This window comes from Zosterops lateralis, assembly GCF_965231275.1.
Source record: "Zosterops lateralis genome assembly, chromosome: 2".
Classification (NCBI taxonomy): domain Eukaryota; kingdom Metazoa; phylum Chordata; class Aves; order Passeriformes; family Zosteropidae; genus Zosterops; species Zosterops lateralis.
The window spans coordinates 21,888,717-21,913,583 of record NC_139763.1 but is presented as its reverse complement, the minus strand read 5'-3'; positions in this window follow the sequence as shown (position 1 = coordinate 21,913,583).

The window sequence follows — 24,867 nt, the reverse complement described above, 5'->3', positions numbered from 1 at the left end:
CAGAGCATTTCACAATGGGATGATGAGTGTGAAGTTGGTCCTTGATGGCCCATTAAACAGAGATAACTCCTGGAGGGAGTTACCTGTGAGTCATGGGCAAGGCGTTGATGGGCCATTAACAGAAGACAGCCCAAAGGCAGGGGGCCTGGGAAGAACACTGCCCCACTTGGTTTAACAGTTCATGAAGATGGCGATAGAATACATACTTTGTGTACATCCTACATCACTACCCAGGACAATATCATAATCAATGACATATACAGTAAGATCAAGTGCACCTTCAACGAGCTGCAGATGACACAACATTGAGGGGTGCACAACTGACAAACCAGAGAAACCAGATACCATCCAAGGGAAGCTGTACAAGCTTGAGAAAGTGGGCCCACAAGGACCTCATGAAATTCAACAAGTCCAAGTACAAGGTGTTGCATCTGGGTTAGGACAGCCCTCAGTATCAATATGGGCTGGGGGATGAAAAGACCTGTTCCATCAGTCTAAAAGACAGGATTGTTTTGTCTTTGTAAAATAGTTCCTAATCCTGGTCTGATTTTTTTTTTTTTTCCATTGTCTACCTTTCATTCCATGAACCAACCTGTCAACTTCTTTGTTTCTCTGTTTATAATTTCTGTAGAAACTGCCCTGTCAGAGGGTTAAAAAGTGAGAAAAGACAAAGCATCTCCTTTCTAACTGAAGATAAGCAAGATTTTGTTAAAGATCTTACTAGCAGTACAAGGTAATATGTTGCATAGTTCATTTGAATATAAAAGTGTAAAATTTAATACTATAAGAAATTTCCTACTAATGCAAAAAGACCCCTACCCTACAACGTTGTAAATTGCATCCTTTCTTCTTCACCAGAATTAATGAAATATGAATCTTTGTGTTTATATGAATATTGGCATCAAAATTAATAACTTCATAATTTAATTGTTTTTTAGGACAATTTAATTTGTATTCACAATGGGATGTCAGCACAGAACCTGTACCATTATAGAGCAGTACTGAAAATGTCATGTAGTTTCAAGAGTTTTCATGGAGGGATTAGCCTAGATTTACTGTAGCTGACAACCCAGTTTGCCACATAGTTTGCAGAATTAATTTTCTTCTTCAGCTATAAAGAATTCTGCTGATCAAGACTGTCTGTGTGGTTTATAGCTAACAACTTATAACAAATGTTTCCATCTTTCAGTATATAATACATAATAAAGGCCCAAGATCACTCAGTAGTGCACATAATTTTCATCTTTTAATCCCATTCACCTTTTACAAGTCTGTCTTGAGCAAGAGAGATATTTTGGCACTCAAACCTTCTGACTTTTATTTTACTGAGAATTTAATGGATATTTTTTCAAACAGAAATAACAAACAATAAGGGGTTTTTATGTGATTGCTTTAAACTTCTCTGGCTTCATAAAATCTGATGTCATAGAACTAGTGCTGCTTTAGAAACAGTATTAAATTAGATTTCCCTCCTCAGTAGATAATCACACTGTTCCCAAATGAAAGGAAAGCAGTGTGGGGAACGTGTCCTTTTTCAAGATGAGATGAGTTAGTGTTTGCTTTGTCGGAAGATTAGAAGGTCCATATCTGCAGAAATACAAGGTTGCATTCTGAACATGAGATAGCATCTGAGCACCTCTGGCAATTTATATTGGATATGATCTCCTGTCCAAATATTATTTTCTATACATAAAATGGTCATTTCACAGCAGATGTGAAACTATGCATCTTTAAGCACTGTTTTTCAAATGCTCATATTCTCCTACATTATTAGCAATAATTTTTAAACACAAAAAAATGAAGCAGGATAAGTGTTATTACTCAGTATTCCTGTCACCAAGTATTTTTTTCTTTCCCTATGCCAGGCATTCTCAGCAAACATTAATTGGTATAGTCTTAAAAAAGCAGTTTAATTTTTTCACTCTTTCATTAAGTTGCTTCAGGCAGGCACGAGAACCTGAATCTTGATTTACTTCAAGACTTTGGTTTATTTGTGGAATTTCTGGGCTCCTCTTGACTCCCTGTAAATTGATTTTGCTTCCCATCCTTCTCTCCACGACCAGATACAATTGTGTATGCCAGCTCTGCAAGCCTCCCACTCATCTGAAAACACACATGTATTCACATCTGTCATTGTTTGCAATTTTGGTCTGAGGAGATGCAGATGTTTCTCCATAAAGAATTTCTGGAGAAGGTTCCACAGTCTTGAAATACTTTTGTAGAAAGCAAATGCACACTGCAACACACACTCTCCTAATCTTCCCATTTAAAGTTTTAATTGCACTTTAGTTTGTCTCAGGACCACTGGTCTTTCCACTCTGGAGAATAATTATTCTTGCTGTGGATGTGGAAAGCTGAGCTTTATAGGCTTTACCCAAATTTTATTTAGCTTGTGGCTATCTGTAAGCGTCTACACATCATTTAGTGTGAAGTTTTTCACTGAACCTGCCCTGAGTTTAGTCTTAAAATTAAACCATATGCTGAGGGAGACTTCCAGAGAATTCCTTTGTCCTGAATGAATGTTTTATTTAGGAACTTTAAAAAAAAAAATGGACAGTTTATGGTTCTAGCTTACATATACAGGTGCCTTGTTTCAACATTGTTATGCTCTTCTTGTATGTGTTACACCATTAATATAAAAATATCCTTCATATCAAGCAAGGCTTTTATAGGTGGCAAAATGAATACAAAATACAAAATTTTTTGTCTTGACTATCTGTTAATAAAATAACAAACAAAGAAAGAGATAATAAGGAAAAATTTCTGGGAAAGTATAATGCAAAGAACTTTTTATTTCAGATATGTGGGATAACATTTTACTTAAAGAGTTTTATTTCCCACACTAGCCAGATTTCATCCCTAATGTATATTGAGCTCTAGTCACAACAAAATATCTATTTTTTAGTAGTTGAAATAAAACTTTATGAAATATAGCAAATTCTTAAGGAGAATTTCCTTGGAATCATAGATATGGAGAGTAACAAGATTATTCAAGATATAAGTGGAATGCTCAACCTTTGTCAAGCAAAGTCTAAGCTTAATTTGATGATTGAACTTGCATTGATTACTGAACACAGAGAATTTGGTCCATAGGTATGCAGATGAATGTTCTTTCTAAAGGAAAAGGAATGGCTGCTCTGAAAGATACTGCTTACCATAATGTTCCTTTCTGTTGCATTTCACTATTTAGCAAAAGTACAAACTGGGACCCCTCACTTTTAATAAGGACACATCTGAAAAGATGAATTAAGTCTCAGACAGAAGAGGTAGGTGAACTTGTCCTAACTGTGGGTGGTGCAGTAATTAAAACTCAGGGAAAATGCACTTTCTGACAGTTCATTAGACAAAACAGTATGTGGAAAATGTTTTGTCATGTCTAATTGCTACAGCTTGGATTTCTCTGTTATACTGAGACATCAGCTATTCATAAACCAGCAGGAGGAATTAATCTGCAAAAAACCCGTACTTTTTATGTTACAGCTGTCCTTCTATGGAATCAATGCCTCCAGTCTTTAACTAAAAGCTTAACTATGAGACAGAGTAAAAAAAAGCAGTAGAAAATCTATATCTAGCAGTAGTTTTAGAATTATTGAGTTGAGCCAGTAACATTACTTAGGAGCATAATGCTGTCTGAGTGGGATTATATTGTGTTGTCTATCAAAATAATTTTTACATATACATTACTAAGCAGTTCCAGATGTGGAATTTGAGCTAGAGCTACTGGTGCTGGAGCCTTCTTGTTTCATCTCACTGTATGTAGAGAAATTATCTTCAGTGAATGATCTTACAGTATAACAACAGAAATAATATCACACTGATTTTCTGTATTTTCATTCATATTTTCCATTATACAGAATGTTAGGGTGCAATTTAGTTTTTCCATAATAAATTAAGGGGAAATCTGCAGCAGAGAAGCTTTTGGGCTTAAGTCGATTATAGTCCAGTCATTTTCATCACGTCACATTTTGTCCTAGCGGAAGACTTGATGGGTATTTTCAGACAGCTTTGGGATTTCAACACAATAACTGGATTGACATGAGACCAATTGAAATCACAGTCTAATTCATGTCTGCAAAACTGATTTCTGCTTTCCAGTGGAGGCTGCATGGTTTGATATAGCACTGACCTGCAAATGTTTTTCATGTATTTATCATTATCAAGATTAGTTGATCCATATCTTTTGGTAGAACTTCAGATAAATCAGGTAATTATTAAATTCCTATTGAACATTGAATTCTCCTTATTGATCAGTAGTTAAGATCTACTGGGAGATCCATACAGTGTCTTATCTACCTAAGTCTTTAGATTTCCTCTCATCCTAAGCTTTTACTTCAGGGACTACTGAAGTGCATACACATACTGCTTCATGCTCTGAGTCCTCTTCCTCAGGAGAATTGAGTTTGTTTGACAATGACACTATCCATGAGAAAGAATTTTCACAAGGGATTTGTAAACATAGGTTTGGAAATTTATGGAATATAGTGGATACATGTTGCATTTTACTGATGGTGTTGTGAAAAATCAAAAATAATGATGATTTTAGTAATAAGAAACAACAATAAATCAGATTCACAAATTCACTAATGCCCTTGAAATTGATTCCTGTGTATAAAACTTAAAGTGAGATTGTTGACATGGTTGATGGCTTCAGTGTTTGCAAGTAGTTTTACGTAAAACGCATAAATCTTTTACGCTCAGAGTCAGCAGAGCCTTATGTAAAAACGGTTGGACTGATCTGTAGGAGATGTTTGCACTCTCACATGGTGGATGAGTTGTGGTCTGGTGCCATTCCATGCAATTACTGAAAAGTGGAATGGACTGCCCAGGGAAGTGGTGTAGTCACCATTCCTGGAACTGCTCAAGAAACAATTCTTTGTGGCAGTTAGTGCTCCAGTTGAGGTGGTGGTGGTGGTCACTCAAAGGTTGGACTTGGTGATCTTGGAGGTCTTCCTGACCTTGATGATTCTATGCTGCTATGGATGAAAATCTCGCAGTATAGAGCTGCAAAAGCAGGAAAATGAAGAGGATATGATGTTATCTCAAGAGATCCTGTGAATGCCTGTAAAAGAAATAGCTTTCATACAAAAAGCATGATTTCCAGAAGTATTCAGCATTGGTGAAAAAACTCCATTGATTTTAACAGCAGCAATACTAGGGTGGTGCATTTGGAAAAACCATTTTGAAAGAGAAGAAATTTAATCTATGGCCAGTGGTGAATAAAAACCTCCACAAAGGAATGGTTCAGAGCAGAAGACCAGCCTTGGGAACTCTGATTTATTCTCTTGAGAAGTTTTCTCTCTCCTCCAACTTTAGAAGAAAAGAAGTATTCAGAAATTAATATTAAAAAAAAAATAAAATAGAATGGTTAGTGGTGTAAATGACTTGAGTGCTTTTTTAAAACAATGCTTAGAAGGCTTTATTCAATATTTTATTCATCAATATTTACTTCAAAAAAACACCACCAACATTAATTAAACTCTGCCAACATATGACAGAGATGTATTTATGAATCAAATTAAAACTATTAAAAATTTGAAAAGTCTGCTTTGTTTCTACACAAGTATACAAAACAAAGATGAAAGAACCCAACTGCCTGTTTTCTCAGCTATGTGGTAGAGAGAAAAAACCTAAGTGGAAATGAATAGATGTGAATTATTGCATTAATTAGGAGTAAACTGAGTTTAGCATTTTGGAGCCACTGAGTTTAAATGCTGTGTAAATTCTGTCTCACACTGAAGAGGCTCCCATAGAGGTCAGCTCCACCTAGTCTAGCCATGCATGATGAACCTTGTGGCAGAAAAGATAACTTGCTGCTATGTAGTGACTTATAAACAAATCACAAACCACATTATCCTTATTTTAAGGACTAATAACCTACACTTGGCACTTAGCAGCAATGATTAGGAATCTTTCCTGCCCTGTAATTAGTTACTTGATATTTTAGACAGTTCTATGTTGCTATTCTACCTTGCCTTTGTCTTTAGTACTTCAATTTTGACTATTGCACCCTAATGCAAAGAAATCCTCCATCTCCTTGGATGTGAGAGAATAGCACACAGGGGTGCAAGTTATTAATTTCAATGATTCTTCATCTTCTGAGTTTACTTTGAAGTTTTGTCTGTATCCTCTCACCATTCAGAAATGAAATCACATATTTTTAGTATTACTGATTCTTGATAAAACGCAATAGCATGTTTTGGTCCCTGTCACAAAGCTTAGATGGAGGGCTGCAACTTGTGAATTTTAGATATGGATTTAAAATTCTCAAGAAGGTGGCATTTTAACCTTTTGTTGTTGTTGTTGTTGTTGTTTTTAGTTTTACTTGAATCATAGAATTGTCTGGGTTGGAAGGGACCTTAAGGATCATTTAGTTCCAAAACCCCTGTCATGGGCAGGGATATCTTTCACGAGATCAGGTTACTCAGGGCTCCAGTCAAGCTAGCTTTGAGTACTTATAGGAATGAGGCATCCACAACTTCTCTGGGCAACCTCTTCCAGTGACTTACCACTCACACAGTAAAGAGTTTCTCCAAATTAGGAAGATTTTTTTCTAATACCAAATCTAATCTCTCCTATTTCAGTTTAAAGCTATTCCCCCTTGTTCTATCCCTACATGACCTGGTAAAAAATATCCCTTTCTGACGCTCTGGTAGGCCCCCTTCAGGTACTGAGGAGCCTCAATAAGATCTCTCCGGAGTCTTCTCCAGGCTGAGCAATACCAGCGCCCTCAGCCTGTCTTCACAGGAAAGGTGTTCCATTCCTTTAATCATCTTCATAGCCCTCTGGACTGGCTCCACCTGGTCCTTGTCTTTCTTGTTCTGAAGACCTCAGAGTTGGACACAATTATTAAAACTGGGAAATTATTAAGTTATTTATTATTATTAAATTAATTATTATTTTATTCTCTTTCTAAAAAATCTACCATGAATGTCAATTTCTTTTCTAGAAAGAATAAAAATGGAACAAAACTGAAATGCTTGGAACATTTAGCCTGAGCAAGGACAGCCAGTGAAACAATGTGGCATAACCCTGTGAACATCTGATCTAGTGGATGTCCTTATACTATACAAGTAATAAATGATCTCATATATGTTTAGCTAGAAACAGCTATAGAAATGTAAATTTTGTGTTAGGCTGTCAGACAAGACTTAAACAGACCAAAAGACTTAGCAGATACCACGAAGTAGTTTCCTCCTTATATTTACAGACATGTGTGTTCTTGATTTTATCTTTCTGATTAAAAGAACGAGATTTTTTTTTTTTTAACCTGGCCAAGTAATTCTAAAATCTGTAGAAAAAATACAGCCAATTTACTGTATGAAATAAATAATCTTAATGGAAGACCACTGAGAAAATTACTTCTCTGCAATTTTTATAGTAGTTTAATTTCCTCTTCTATATGCTATATTTTCCTCAGTGTTCACTGCAGATGAGATATTTCACCACACAGAACTCTTAAAATAAGTTTTATTATTTCAAACTTCCTTTCTCATTTGTTTTGGAAAACATCCTTGTGTGCTCATGATTTTCATCCTTCTCCCTTTTTTTGGATGTTTGAATTGTGTTTTACTAGCAACCATAGATTTAAAAATTTTAAAGCATTTTTAAGCCTATCTCAAGGACATTCCATTTCTTAAGTGTGGTTATCAGTAACATTTCAAAGAGCTAATAACTAGAAGAGTATTTGGAATTGCAGGTAATTGGTGAGAATAAAATCTTATGTATAAAATCTTCTGTGAATTGACCATTCTGACGGGCACCATTTCTGTGTGGGAGCTGTGAATTAAAGAAAGTGATGCCTTGTCACAGGGTTCAAAATCAAAACAGAAGCAACTCCTCTGCCAAATGAGTTGAACCAAAACTTGTTCTTCAGAGGGCGTTATGTCCAGGTCTGAATATAACTGTTTGGAATTCTCTCTCTGTTCCTTTTTTAGAATGTCACATTTTCTTAACCCAATAACTCCTATTTTTTAGTAGTTTGTTTATTGTGGTGTATTTTTAATATGTTTTCATTGAGGCTTTTTTTTTTCCACCTGCCTTGCTTTGTCTCTAAACTTATGAAACTGATTGTTTGGAACCCATATCTAGTACAGCACATTGACTGTTCAGATGAAGGCAAATCCTACCCCATTACTACACACATACAGATTGATTTCACAAGCACAGATCAGAAAACAAACATATTCATAATTACACACAATTTAGCTTTTCTGTACAAATCTATTGGCAATTGTTACAGGGTTTCTAGAAGACAAGCAACTCTATAACACTCAAGCACTCTATAACACTCTATAATCCAAGAGATTACCATTCATTGCAATTGCATTATAGGGCTAAAGCTCTAACAGCCAAAAAATGTGGGTACCATGTTTTCCATTCCATCCATTTCCATTGCTGCTATTAAACAGCAATTAATATCAGATTATTGACATATTTAGCCAGCTCAAATTCTGACTGAAAAAGAATTATGCAAATGTCACTTGAAAGATTTCCATTTAAAATTGATTCCAAAATTTTTAGTTTAATTTTCTGTTGGATTAATCATTCTGCAGATACAATTGCAGATGAACTGTGCATATTCCAGATGTACCTCACTCTTATTGGCTTCACTGTAGTTCAATTGGCTTTCATAAAAAAGAAAAGAAGTGGGAAATAAGTGCCCATTTGAGCTTCAAACACAAATTAAAATGAAGACTAAAAAGAGCATTTCTTTTCAACATAAATGTTTGGTTGTTTGGGTTTTTTTGTTTGTTTGTTTGTCTTTTTTTTTTTTTTTTTTTTTTTTTTAATATGTTATATCCAACTTTAATATATACTTGCTTTTTGACTTGATCAAGTCTGACCATTCCAAAATCACTGCTTATTATTCTATCCTGTAGTGGAACGGTGATACTATCCTGTATTATTTTCCAACCAGACAAATACTTTGCTTCTTCAGTGGGCTATATTCTAACTGGCAAAATTTCAAACTCATGGAAACTAAAAATTTCAAACTGAGGAAGCAGATCACTGTTAGTAAACAGTATATCACACACATGAAATTGTGTTAGGCAAGATTTTTTAAAACAGTTTCCTAAAATTTTGTCCCAAGTCCGTATGTAGTTACCAAAGTAAAGAGATAGAAATCCTAAAGCAATACTGACTCTCATTATCTAGTCTACGTGGGTGCTAGATTGTAACTGTTTATCCATTATTCTGTTGTTGACTCATATTCCAAGCTCAAATGTCAGATAGGCTTCAGATTCTACTAATTATTATCCCTTCAAAATGTAATAAATTTTTATAGTGGTTTTGTAGAGTTCACCTTTTTCCTTTTGCCTCCTGGGTGCCATTACATGGAATGTGACTTACATGGAAGTGGAGAGCACTTTTCATTGAAGGAAAGATGGAGGGCAGGGTTAAACAAAAGGGTGAGGAGGTACATTTTTATTCTTGTTGACTGCACTGTTGACAATGTTGGGAAAATGCAACTTCATCAGTAAGCCAGTAAGTTGTTAGAAGAATGGAGTTGGAGATTTGCTATGCACAGGTATGCAAGTGGAATTGCACTGTCTGTTGGAAGGTATCTATTTTATCCTTCATGGAGAGCAGAACTAGAAGGTGAAAAGGCATTAAAAATTGCCAAGTCTAGAGACAGATCTTAGCATGTTATTTGACTCATTGGAGAAAATTAGTGAGGTAATGAGGAAGGCACCACTAAAGAAACACTTTATATGACCACATTCATCTGGTGGTAACAATTTTATGTAATTTTTCAAGGCTTTAATCAGAATTGTGTATTGAATGCATGAAATTGATACAGCAACTCCTAAACTGGAAAGAAAAGACAACATATGAAGCAAAAAAAGTATGCAATCATTAGACATGGTGAAGAGTTGGCAGAATTCTCTTAATTAAGCACAACCAAAAACAACAGTAAAATGCAACTGATTATAGAAAAAAACCCTCAAATTCCTCAAGTACTATACATTTTTTGATCTAACTTTTTAAAAGTCTTGGTTTTCTAAAAGCATTATTTTGATCTCTGTCAAATAGAATTCACTCTTTAGAGAAATATCAGTATACTTTTTGCTGTTGATGTATTAGTATTAATAATAATAGTAATAGTAAAAATAATAATAATAGTAATAAACTCAGGAAATACTGACCTGCTTAATTTTATTCTTTACATAATATAGCATACTGCTTGCATTGCTATCAATATATAGTGATACTAATAATAACATAATAGCAATCTAGCAATATCCTTCCAGTAAAGTAATCCTCTCGTTAGTCTTTTTAATATGCATAAGAAAGTAATGCCCTTGTAAACCAGGTTTATTTGGATTTAGAAAAAATATTTAAGATACTTTTGCAGATGACCATTTTCCCAAAGTTTTAGGATTCATTACCTCCCAATTATCTTGCATTGGTAATTCTGCAAATTCCTTGTCTCCTGCTGAGCATGAAGACGTTATAAAATCTGTGCAGCATTGTAATTCACCACATTTCTGAATGCTTTTTCTAAACTATCCTTAAATGTAAAGCAAATGTGGAAATGAGATTTATATACAAGTTATCAATTTTAATAGAAGATGCTTGTTCTAACTCTCAGCTTCTGAATATTCCACATGGACTTAATCAGTGTTTAGTTATTTCTGTATCTATGTCTAGTATTTAGTCTCTAGATACTCTTAAACAGTTTAACATTGTTGGGAAAATATTTTATTTTCCTTTCTTAACTTGGCTTTCCTTTCATAACCAAATTCTTAGCCAAGAACAATGAAAAGAACCTCCAACTGTTTCTGTCCAATTTGTCATTATTTATTTCATTGCATTTTAAGAACACCGATTAGAAGTCCTTTGTTTCTCATCAGCCCCCAACCTAGATAGCTCAAACACAAGAATATTCATGCAAAACAATGACACATCCCTGATGTGGGAGAGTGGAAAACCGATTTCCTACCCCAACCCAGCAGGGGTGCTTCAGCAATGGACACTCTGCACGTTGTAATGACATCCTTGTATAAACAACTCCAGTTTTCAGAGCTCACCCACATACTTGGCTCTTCAGCTCCTTGGATGATTCAAAGTCTTTCTTGTCTTTGTCTTTGGTCAAACCAGTTAGTGTTCTTACTCTTATACAATGGAGCAGGATGTAGAAGCACGAATTGTTTATCTTTCCACTGGGAATGATCTGGACCCCTCTTCTCTTTCACCTGTCTTGCTGATAAAAGATGTAACGTGAAAACAGCTATTACCACATCAGAATAAATGTCCATCTAGTTTAGTCCCTGATGATACCTCACATCAAATGCTTGGGGAAGAGTGAATGTGTTCAAGAAGAAAACAGGAATTATTTCTCATGTCTAATAATCGTGGTCTACAGATTTGACAGTCATGATTTTTTTCCTGAGAGAGAAATTGTGCTATTCCATTTAATGGCCTTGTTAGAGATTTCTTTCTTATTTTCTTACAATCATTTTTTTAAGTGATAGAGAGTTAATATCCGCAAAATGATGTCATAAATTTTATTGCATCAACTTTATGACTTAATGACTTTTTTGCTATTAGTGCTGCTGTGGTTATTGTGATTTTAGTAAATGATTATTCCAATTTATAAACTCTCCCTATTGTTCCTCCATAATCGGAAGAGGCAGGGTGAAAGTAAAGAGCTATTTGGAGTTTAGTTCCCAGTGGTTGTTAAAACCACCACAGTACCCCAAGTTATTTCAGGGTTAGAAACCCTGAAAAATCACATTTTTATGATGCAGTTTTTAAAACTGGGTATATATGTATACCATTAAAAACTGTGCTTAATAAGTTACTAGAACTTCTCTGTTACATGAATCAAATCAAAAGTTTTTCTAGTGGTTAGAGGTGAACAAAACAATTTTATTACAGATGTGTATGAACTGAGCTAACATGGAATAATGTATAACTTACCACTGACCCCACATGAATGCACCAATTTTTTCATATAAATTTCTGTTTAGGTAATATTTTAGGGATTTAGAATAAATACTGTAAATGAGTAATAATATTGTTGATAAGCCATAAACCATATATGTTTGCTTCAGCTTTGTTTGTTGGATTAATTGTCAATACTTATTTCTAGCGAATTTATATCTCTTATAAATAACTGGTTGTTTCTTGGTCTTTGCTTAGGAATAATTTGAATTTCTGTAATTGTCTCAAAGATGTTAGACAATGATTTTAGAAAATAAATCAACCAATTTAATTTTTTAAATTTTCTTCTGATATGATTCAATCTCACCATACCAGCATATGCAATTTTGTAAAAATCATCAAGTGTTGACATAAATGGGAGTTAACATACATACAGTCCTACTATTTTGAGGATTATCAGTCCAGTATGCATGTACTTTTAGGCTATATTCATTCCCCTCTTTAGCTTTGACACCTATGCACTCAGTGTTACTTTTCAGAAGGAAGAAGTCAGTCAGGTTATTTTTCACGATAACCAGACTACTGTTCTGGACCCTAAAAAAGCCAGGAGAACTTCTTGCCAGGGGCTTCCATTTCAATTTTGCACTTTTGTTTTTTCCACTCTGTATTCTAATTTTGTAACATTTTGGAACAGAATTCACATGGGTTAGGAGAGTCCAAGTTTACAATAAAATAATAACTTGGGAGAGTGGGATGCTGCAAACACCTGTGCTCTTCCGAGTGGTTTTACAGAGACTATTAATTCAAATTCAGGGTCTACCACATGGATCTTCAAATGTTTTTACTTCATTTACTTCAAAAAGACTGTAAAACAGATGCTCAAACTGCACCTACAAATGTTAACTCAATTTTTATTTCTACCTATTATTTTCAATGTGTCCACAGTTCTGACAATACTTGCCTTAACTTTTACCCAGAATCTGACTGTGTTCACTGCGCTGGAACAACTCCACTTGTCTAACATACTAAAGTTTTCTGTTGTAAAAGCAATGCTTACCTGCACATAAAAAATTACCAGTGATTTGTTCTCAAAGGAATGAGAAGAAACATAAGAGGAACATATTAAGCTTGACTACGTCCAGTCTTCACTTTCTCTGTAGTAAACTTCTGTCAGGAAGTTTAAAAGTCTGTCTTAGAAATGCTGTGAGAATTGAGATTATTTATCCTGGAAAAGAAGCTTCAGGGTGATCTAATTGCAGCCTTTCAGTACCTGAAGGTACTTTCCTACAGAAAAGGTGGAAAGATATTCTTTGGAAAGGCATGTAGTGACAGGACAAGGGGGATGAGTTCAAACTGAAAGAGGACAGATTTAGCCTGGCTATTATAAAGAAATGCTTTACTGTGAGGGTGGTGAGACACTGAAGCAGATTGTCTGTGAGTGCCCCATTCCTGGAAATGTTCAAGGCCAAGATGAAAGGGGCTCTGAGCAATCTGATCTAGCATACAAGATAACTTCTATGGTGTGAATTATATATTAAAAATGTTTTCTGGGGGAATATACTGTGAGTTGATGTAATTATTTGTGACCTAAATCTGTGCATACTTTTTTTGATTAATAAATAATAACTAAAAACCTTGCAAGTAAAGATTGTAAATTAAGATTTTTTTTTTCTCACTGATGATTCAAATTTCTTTTTTTTCACTTGAGAATAAGAGCTAAAATTTTGAAATGCAGAACACGACCCATAATTTTTACAATGGATTTCACTTTATAAATAATTATCAGCTTATTTTCTACTACTGTATGCAAGAAATATCAATTTCTTTCTCTTCAGTACATCCTGGATATCTATTTTTTATAATTTGATTACTTTATGGGTAATATTTTTTGCCTGAGATTTAAATAGTTTGAGTAGTTCTGGGCTAACAGTAATTTTATTTCTGCCAGTACAAATCTTTGTTATCTTTGTTGAAAATTAATTATCCCTTAAAAGACATAGCAATGTCTTCAGTGAGATAATTCTTAATATTTTGTTTGTGTTCTTGCTCCACTTGTGACACTTCAGAGCCACATAGGGATCCAAGAGAAGAGGAGCAGACAATACATTAATTTTAGCTGTCCAAGTGACAGCAAGGAAACAAAAGGAAAAGACAGCCAGCCTGGGGCCACCAAGTATCCAAACCCCATTTTATTAAAGGTAGCTGGGAGAAATGTGTCACTCATTCATATCAGTCCAGCAGGAGAATTTTACAGCCAGGATGAAGGAAAATATACCACTGAGTAAGTTTCTCAGTGGTATATTTATCTGGCTGAAATACTCAGTCAGATACTGATTTTATTGACTGTATGCCAGGTAACAGAGTATAAATAACTCTGCTAGTCATATATTCACTAAGGAACAGTAAGAGTTAACTAAAACTCTTAAATAATCATCTAAATAGACTGTTTCTAATATTGGTTAAAAACAGATAATGGTTCTTCTCCAAAGTTTATGGTGTTGATTTTTTTTCTCCTATTGCCTTCAAGAAATTTTCTGACTTCTTTTATAGTATTAATAATGGCCTAAAACACAATTTCATAGCTGAAATCTTTCTTAGTCTACCTTGAATTCCTTGCTTACACATTCAGTTCTGAAGAGGCCCCTGCAATTTGCAGTTGCCTTTTTAATCTCCATCTCAAGAAATATTTCCAAGAGGATAAAAAATTTCAAAAGCTGCTACTGCAATATGCAGTACTGGAAGCAAAAATGAGAGTGGCAAGCAACGTGTCTGGGCTCTGGAATGGAAAATGGAAGAAGCATTATAAGAAAATCACCAGTAGCAATTTGAACTGTGAATTATGTTGTCAATAGTGAGCCCAAGAGATGAGTACTAAATGTATTCTTCATGGCTCTCTATTTCACTCTTTCTCAGCTTCGGAAAAAAGCCTACCAAAGCATACAGACACCTAAAAAATCTAATTTAATTCCAGCACTTGGTCACAAAAAGGAAAACCTTACACTGAAGTTAGAAGAATCTGTGCATTTTCATCTGATGAAGTAAGAAGAGAGAGAAGAAACTTTGGGGTAGGAAACCTTGAGACACTTGTGTAATTTCTTACCATGAGAAGAATAACATGAATCACAAGTGTCACCTTAATTCCCTGACTCATCAACATTCACAGTATAGATCAGATGAATCACAGTCTTGACTGATTGTTTACTTCCATTCATGTGATGAACACTTGGGACTGGACGATTTAACAAGACATCCAGTAACAAATCCTTTCTCTGGAACAGGAGCAGAATATCAAAAATCTACTCTTGTCATGGTAGTTCAACAGAGAGATGGGAGAACCAGAATCTCTCTTTCACACAGGACATCTAGGCCAATGACAAAAAGAAGTAAACATGGTCAAACATGTTATTTTTGTACTGGAAAGACCTGATGGTCACTGAAATATGTCTTGTTGACATCAGTTTAAAAAGAAACAGTAACTTACATCAAAATTCACAGTGCTGTACAATTACAAGTCTAAACCTAAAGAAAAAGTTGAGGGGATTTCTTTGACATAAACCAGCCATGCTGCTGAAAACTGCTTTTAGGCTTTTATTTCAAAAAGACCAAAACAGTTAGAGCTCACAGCTATCAAAAGCCTTACACATAAATTACAAATCTGTCTCAAGCTGTCATTTACATTGTATTTTGCTGCCTATTTTATGCAACTATGTTCCAGAAATTAAAAAATATAATGTCAGGTTCACGTTGAAATACATTCCTTAGTGACTAATATATTTAATTGCCTTCCAGAACAAACATGATGAATGTTTAAAAACATCCTTTCATTCTAAACGAAGAAGTGGATTAAGGCTAATTGGAGCCTTATCAACCAAATGTTATCTACACATGAGGGACTGATTCTTTGTCTTCTTTCACCAGTTCTTGCTTTAAGTTAGATAAACTCTAAAAGTAGTCTTCCTTTCACCACTTCTCAAATCCCTCTGCCCTACTTTTTCAGCCATTTCCAAAGACTTTAGCCCCACTTTTCTAAGCCCAAACTTGAAAGTTGAAGAAAGGTAAATGTAATGTGTGGCACCACAAAGTTTTATCAAAGCCATTTGATAAATACATATAAAATGTGCACTTCCACACAAAAAAATTAACTTCTGTTAATTAAAACATTTGTATCTCATAAATCAAATATAATTTATCAGAAAAAAGATCTTATATAATAGATAGATAAACTTCTATATAAAAAAATTAACATCTTAATAGATGGATTTTTAAATTTAATTATCCTATATTTTTAATTTTAAATTTTTAATTTTAAAAATTTTAGTTTGTTAATTTAAAAAATAATGGGAGGTGTCATCCTGTATTCCTCATTCTGAAAATTTTCTGATAGCTTTGAATTTATTATTTTTTATATTTGTCTTACATTATTAAATGGGATAAGTCTAACCCCTTCATACAACTCTTTTAGGATTTTCCAAGTAGAAATATTTTGTCAAAAGATCTTATTCAGGTGCATTAATTGCAATGAACAAATCTTTACCTTCATCTTGTAGTCCTAAGAATTTTTAAAATAATTTATATTCCAGTTGGACTTTGAATTTATTTTTTTTTATTAACTCCTAACATTTTTTTCCTTCTTGTTCACCTCTCTCATGTTTCTTTTTATTTTTAATGTATTTGAAGTGAATGTTACCAAAAATAGGTAAAAGTGAATGTTTTATCTCAAGAATTTCACTGAAGTGTAGTCCCAAGTTGCAGCATTGTTTCCAAGTCTCACAGAACTCTACAGATGTTTTAGATACAGATTAAATAATGCATTAATCTTTCTAATAATTTGTCAGTGTTTTAGACTCATTCCAAGTCTTCGAGTTCATCAGGTTTTTAACACTCTGACGTATCCTGCAAAAATAAGTTCTGTTGTTAATGCTCTGTGCTTCAGCTACCAGGGTAACACCCATCTCCAAGCTATTGCTTCAACTACAGAGAAATGATTGAGCAAATATAGCTGGACAAAAATGCTGCTTAATGTTCCTTTAGAAGCTGACATTATAGAGAAAACTTTAATACAGTCAGAAATATGGTGACTCTTACTACTTTTCTTCTTCACTTCAACTCGTACTCTAATTGAGGAAATATATAGAAGTCAAGAAGAATACCATGTTTGCTAAAAAATACGCAGTTGCTCATTTCTTTAGAATTCAAGTTGTTACCTTCAAAGCTGATTCTTTGCTCAGAAAGTTCAAGGTTCTGAACCATGCAATTATTTTTAGAAAGAACAGACAGAACATCAACATTTTTCAAAATGGAAATAATCTCTGGAAAATTCTTCTTTTCTAGCTTAGGTTTCTAGGCTGTGTCCTCCTGTCTTCAGAGTGCCTGTAAGAGATCTTCCAGAACTGTCAAAACTGTTCTTTTAAATGCTTTTGCTCCTCTCACTGTCTACTTAGGATGTAGGTCAAAAAGGGATACAAAGAATGGAATAATTTCACTCTTCTCTAGCTACCTCCAGATGACATGATAGAAGAAAGAAAAATATGGGAACATTAAAGTTGGAAGTGATGAAAGACTGAGAGTCTTTGAGGCTGGTCCAGGGAGCAGTGCAGTGGCCAGAAAGCCACTTCCCTGGAACAGTTTTGGCTGAGCAGATCTGAAGACAGAGCTTTCTGTGTAATTTCTTTACTTCTGCATTTTGAAGATTGCCTTTTGGAACACATTGTAAATCACTCATGAACAATCCTAAAGCCAAAACAGAGTTTCCTGTGGAGAAAAAAAAAATAGTCAAGCTTAGCCATCACTCATCTAAAAAGTTATCTCTGTTTAAATTATAAATCCTCTGCTGGAAATGATCACTCTTTGAACTTTGTTAGTGTTTTATAACCCATAACCTAGCAGAGGAGCTTATAGGGTTTATGTTAACTCCAATTCACAGCTTCTGGGTTTTGCATTCCTGTTCTAACATCTAGTTTCTGGAGAAAAAAAGACCGATTTCAAGAGGTTCAATGGGAAAATACAAAGGACTTTTCTAGTTTATTCCTTGCTCTTTTTTTTCTATGCTTAACATTTGTTTGCAGGTTTTAAGAATATAGTAATAGATGCAGTCTTCCCTGTCCTGGCCATGAAGCCATTATGGCCATAAAGCTATCTTTGTTGAACACCTTTCTGTACAAAACAGTGGTTTTATTAGTTTTAAATCCAAAAGCTAAAACTTTTTTGTCTTCTTGGAACATATTTTAGATGACTAATATACGCTAGAATTCTCTACCAGAAAGACGTTAGATGCCATGTGTAATTAATTCAATAGAATTTTCCAAAAAGTCATCAGTTTTCTCATGGCTAAATGGCATTTTCACAAATTGAGTTAGGCACCAGCCTGTACTAAATTTGGCAAAAAAAGATTTAGAAAAAAGTTGTAAATTCCATTGTTGCTCTTTGCTTTTTGAGCTCATCTAGAAGTTGACAAAGATTTAGTTAATATTTTTGTATAAATAATATAGATAAATAAGATATGAAATTATAGCATTCCCAACACTTAGGAGACTCTCTTATTCCCCTTCCGCTGTTTGCTTTAAAATTTAAGCTCTTGTACCTGCATATCTCAGAGTCCCTTTGTTTCTAACCTTCTATCTGGTGTTAACAGGAAGTGATTTCATGGCCTGAAGTTTACATTTTTCCATAGCAATACGAGCACGGGGACTTAAATAAGAAATAAAACTACAGAGACTGGAGTAAGAAATTTCTTTTTCCTGTGGATGGGATCTGATCCTAAATAATTTCATCTGGCCTCAGTGGTACTTAAATTTTATTTGAAGGTGTATAATGAAAATTGCTACTTTCTAAGTGTCTCTGGAAAATCTCCTGAACTGTCCATGGCATTTTTCCAGAATCCAAAGCTAACAATCTAGTCTTAAATTCTTAAAAAAATTAATTTCTTTTTAAAATTTATTTCAAACATGAAGTTGAGTGATTATTTTACATGACAAGCTTGAGTGACAATTGTAGAGCTACCTTTATCTAACCTTTATGAGTTAGTGGCATATTGTTCTGAAATCTTGCTGCTCTGTTTTCCCCTCTGTACCAATGTCCCAAAGACAAGAAAGCAGACAACTCACCTGAGTGAAGAGCTTCTGTGTTTCTTCTCACTCTGTTACCCATTTTAAGTTAGAATGGTATAGGCCTGTCTATTTGCAATTCCTGTATCATACCTTGAAAAAATTACTCCTTGTGTTCTACTAACTTCCTAGTAGATACAGTTTACGTGCCAAATCCACCATCTTAAAAGCCAGTAATTGTCCCTCTAAATGAAATTAGCAATTTAATATAGAGGAGCCAATTACTAAATTGACTAAAAAATCTTCATTCCCATGTCATCTTCGCAGGTGGTCCTTCCAGGTCTTTCTTGTGAGACACTGGAAAGGCAGCCAGAACTGTTACCCTCTGCTTTTTATATCCCCTTAGATAAATCAGTATTAAATGTCCTTGTTTGGTGGTCTTGCCCTTTATCCACTAAACATAAGCTAAATGCTGTAAAGGCAAGGCTTTTGAAGGGATTGGAAAATAAATTTTACATTTCAGTATTTTAATTTGCCTTGGCATGGCTTTTTGTTTGAATGCTTCTCTCCCAAGGATAGCAAATTGAGACAATCTCACTCAGTAAATAAAAGTGATCTTGAAATAATTTAGAGAAAGTAGAACGAGGTAGTAAAATAGGTATAAAACTAAAGTGTGAAGCTGAAATTTTACTCAGACGTAAAACTATGTGGAAATTGAAAGAAATTTATAAAGATTGAAACTCTCACTATGTGACAATGCAGAAATATTTGTAATGTACTTCTTAAGTTGTAGAGTAATAAAAGCAACCATTTGAAAGTTTCTCAGAGATTTGTGGCAGAATGTCCATTCTGAAAGGCTGAGCATTTTACTTAACTTTTTTCTTCCTTCCTTAATGTTAAATTTTTTCATAAAAATTTGTACTTAATGTGAAAGATTTCAGATTTTACAAAGGATCAATTTTGGTGGTCAAATAAACGCCATGCAAATTGTTGAAAGTATTGTCACCAATTTTGCTGTGGAATACACTGTAACAAATTACTGTGATTCAGTGTTCCAATCAAGAAAGTATTCTAGCTAATATATTCCAAATGAGCTACTTTTATTCCACGAAAACAATATTTCCAAAATGAAGAAGTTCCCATGGAAAATTTTCAGACACTATCCACTTCAGAGTTAGAAAAATGAAAGCATAGACAAATGTAACATTCTTTTACTCTTTTTTTTTCTATAATAGGAAAATCACATCTAGATAATGGCAAAATGAAGCTGAAATAAAATGTTTTAATAAATAAATCTTTAATAAAAATGGCGTCATGGTGACTGTAAATGTTTATTGTCTACATTACCTGCTTGTATTCTTTTTTACGTGATGGGATACATGGAAGGAAAACTGGATGTCTGAGAACTGAAGAAGCTGAAGCTATAATTTAAAATCAACAGAGATGCTATGAAGCAGCATTGCTTCCCAGACTGAGGTGTAGCCAAAAATACAGATGTGGTCTGGATTGCCCATTAAAGTGCAGTAAAAATTTTGGGGTTTGCTGTTTTCATCTCTTGATTAAGCCAATGAATCTGTAACAGTAGAATAACACTGACTTGCTAATGTTCCCTTAACAAAAGAACTGATGAGGAAGTACTTAATATCATATTTTGATTGTTTTTCTGTTAGTCAGAGCAGCTAATTAAAACAGAAAGAAATTTTATGAGTGTCTATAAGACTAGCATTTAAAATGCTTATTTGTTTTATGACTCAATTGATTTTCTCATACTATTGTGCATACTATTTTCTTGTGTTCTGAGGACTTAGGCACCTTTTTTCTATTTTTTTTTTTCCTTCTATAAAGAGCTTTTGTATACCAGACTTCATTTTTCCACCCTGCTGCAGCTGTAATTCATGTTGATTAAAAAAAAAAAGTTAAAAAGAGAATGAGAGAAAGAGAGTTTAAGGTAAATGACACATTTCTTTGGAGGATTTAATACTTTCTGATATTATTACCTTGGTTAATAAAACATTTATTTAGAAAATGAAATCCAGGGCTTAATTTTCCTGGAAACAATTATAAATGAACATGTTATGCAGCAATCACACCAATTATGCATAAACTACAGAAACCAACACACATGACAGAACAAATAATAATTAATAAATGCTTAGGAAATACAAAGGTGAAGTACATCATGAATACCATTTTTCTACTTCAGGCAAAAAACAAATGGTATCTAATTTCTCTTAGTATCTTATGCAACACCCAAAGACATTAACTGGATTTATTTGCTTATACTGAACACAACAAACAAATCGCTGTGTTTTATATTCCTTTTTTAAAATTCATTTCATGTGTATGAGAGTATAAAATTCTAGGACCTATTGATTCTTTAACACTCTCTCTTAGCCATAGAAAATTTTGCTCTTATTTAAAAACAACTTATATGATACTGATATCTACATATTGATTAAGATTAGGAAAATGTTTACAGTTCCAGTTTAGTAAGTCATCTAATGGTAAGGGCCTAAATACAGCAGTTCTCATATAATTTTAATCCTAAATGACAAAAAATAGGACACAATCAGTTCCTCAGATGGAAATTTTGCAAACTCTTCTATTGAGACTGGCATTGGTGTGAACAGCATGGAAAATGATCTCTTTAGGCTTTGCATTTTACTCAGAATAAACTTAAGGCCTGGAACACAGGATTCCTGACAAACCATTTCTGAAATGCAGAAGGGATGAGGTATGAGGTTTCAGACAACAACTACAGCTCATTTCTTTGAGTTGGTTTCCTCAACTAATGTCTAGACACATAAAAGGAGACAGCTATTGAAATGCTGAGCACTACACTGATTAACTTTTAAATGACTTGCTGCCTAGCTTGAAATGGATAAACAGACTACAATGAATGGAGAGAATAATGACCAAAACTGGAATCCATGGGAGCCAGATTGTTGTGCAGGGAGTAGTTTAAAAATACCTAGAAGCAAATGGTGAGGATCAGTGATTGACTAAAGTCCCATTCAGGCAGTGACATCAGGATCTGCAATTAAGAGTTATGCTTCAAGGATTTCAGCATCACTATGTGTAAGAGGGCAACAATTGCCTGATAGAGCAAGATCCTCAGAGCCAGAGGGGCTGTGATTGAACTCTTGCAGGGAAGGTGTCTTTACAGGTCAGTTTTCTTGATGTACTAGGGTGACTGAGGACAACAGAGTGCCTTGAGAGGTGTGTAGGTCCTTTGACAACTGCCCAGTGGCAGCTGGGAACCCACAGGTTACCCGGGTTCCTTTGTGTGTACTCTTGCCTGTGGGGAAGGTAGATATATCTTTCTCCAGTTTAGTGTTCATCAAGTTTGATCCTGGACTTAACATGGCTGCATCAGACTTTGAGTAAGTATCCCTGTCCCAGCCTTTACTCCTGTGGTTGAAGTACAGGAGACCAGTGGTCTGTCACTATCTCTGAGTGGCTTCAAACTTACAGATTTCACACATTAAAAAAAATCAGCCTGGAAACTAATGATAATGGGTTTTCAAAAAAAAAAAAAAAAAAAAAACCAAAAAAAACCCAACAACAACAACAAAAAAACCCTCATTTTTTCATCTTCTATATTTACATCTGATGGGGCAAATATACCTACTGATCTCACTGGGACTAATGTTTTGACATAACTTTTGGAAAATTTACTTTAGAATTTCAAATGCAATCTTTTCTAACCTGGAGGCCAGGGCCTCTGCTGAAAAAAGTCCTATGAAGCTCTAGAGAGTTTCTTTTAAATTTATTATCTCAAAAACTTTGGTCTTCCATCTTGGAATAATGAATAAGGATATTACTGAAAAGATTTACAGGCAAAATAATGTCAATGCTTCATAATGCTTAACTGACAAAATCATTATCTTGTCCTTGTTAGCAGATTAATTTTCACATCATCCTTGGAGCATGACAAGAATCATTATCTACATTTTACTGATTGAGAATGATTACAGCCCACATTTTCCAATATGGTCCCTTATTTACATGATTCATTTTATGAGGTAGCACATCACAGTCTCTTTTGGAAAAGCTTATTTTCTACAACAGTTTTAAAGTCTTAAGAATTTTTTTTGCTGGACATTCAAAACTTTCTGAAAATGAAATTAGTTAGCATATTTAAGAAATTTATTTAATGTAATTTTTGGAATCATAGTTAAAGAATTAGTAGTAAAAAGATGCTAGAATTCAATAAGGTACGAATTTCAGGCTCAGCTGCTACAAACTGACCTTATCTTTTAGGTCTTTTGTAATGCAAAACATGAAGAAAGAAAGAAAGCAGATTAAGTTAAAGGAGAAAAAAAAAATCTTAGAATTTTCTCATTTAAAAGCAGAAGAGGTGGCGACACATCACATCGTAAGTCTTCTTGAAGTATGTCATAGGGCAAAGTCTACAATCTTAAAGCTGCTGTTGTGGCCAGGTTGTGGAAGCGCAAATATCCCATCTGGTATTCACTACTTGTAACAATGAAAATAGTGAGCACCACAGTAAACATACAGAAAAAACAAAAAATAAAACAAAACCGACAAAAAAACCAAGAAACCAAAAACAACAACAAAAGAAAACTTCAGATAGCTTTAGAATTCACATCCTAGTTATTTCTGCATGTTCTGAAGTGTGATAACATCAAGATTTATATTTTTAAGAAGGAATCTTTTATATCAAAAGATGTGACATTCCCTTGCAACTAGCAAAGAAAATTGCTATTCCTTGGTTATCCCATGTCTTCACAGACTCCAAATTTTGACTAATAAGAAATTAAATGTTATCATATGACTCACTGATAAAGCCAAAATGTGTACTTTCTAAATTTGGTTTGGCTGGAGGATCCAGCTGGGAGCAGTGATAAACACAGTTCTGTGTGTGCTGCTCTCATGCCTTGTTAGTGCTTTGAATAAACTCCCTGAGTACAGTTCATGAGGCTTTGCACAGAAGCCTGTGTAACCTACTTGAAAGATCTTACCCTTTTTTTGCTTTCTTTCACTTAAAAATTGATTTTTCTTTTTTTCGACCTCACATTTTTACCTTATGCTGACAAGAGCAGTACCTATAAGAGATTTTGGAGGAGTTTTGGACAATAAGAAAAGGGAACCCGAAATAAAAAACAGAAGAGAAAACAATGATTATGATTGCATTTTTCTCCTCCTTCAGATGAATAAAATATAATAATGAGAATGTGAATTAAAAGGAATAATAATTATTATTTATTATCATACATTTATTTATATTTAAATAGACAATTTAAATTTATATTTTTATATCAATATTAATACATATTCAATAATACATGCACATGGGTTTCTATGAAATCAATATTTTTATTGCAATTTTAATACTTTAATTGTAGGCTATTCTTAAAAAGTAAACAGTAGTCTGCAAAAAAGTGCCATAACTCTGAGAGAGGAGGATTTCTCTTCCTCCCAGAGTGAAAGTCCTTCTGTCCAGTTGCAGATCATTTTTGCAGGGCACATTAGCATGGTACTATAATTAAATTAATGTATGACTGGAAGGGCCATGTAGAGAGACAAAGGTCTCAGCAGTGCTCCCAGAGAAAAGGTAAAAATTTGTTGCAGTGTCCTTCATGGAGCAGTGTCTCCATCCACCTGGGCTGGCCTGACACCGCAGACAGGTGGGAACACTCCTCTGGATCCTGTGAACCAGAGGGGCGGCCAAGGGGACCTTCCCTTGTCACAGGAGAGGCCTGTGGCAGCGGCGGAGGAAGGAGTCTGACTCAGCCAGAGGGCAAACTCCAAGACCTTTATTCAGTCCCAGACGCGGCTCCAAGCCTCAGGGGAGCTGCTCCAGCTGAGCAGCGAGACAGGGGAGATGGCAATTTATAAACTGGGGAGGAACAGAAGGAGGGATCAAACCATTATCCAAGAGAGAGCAGAGCAGAGTAGGAGTGGACTAGGG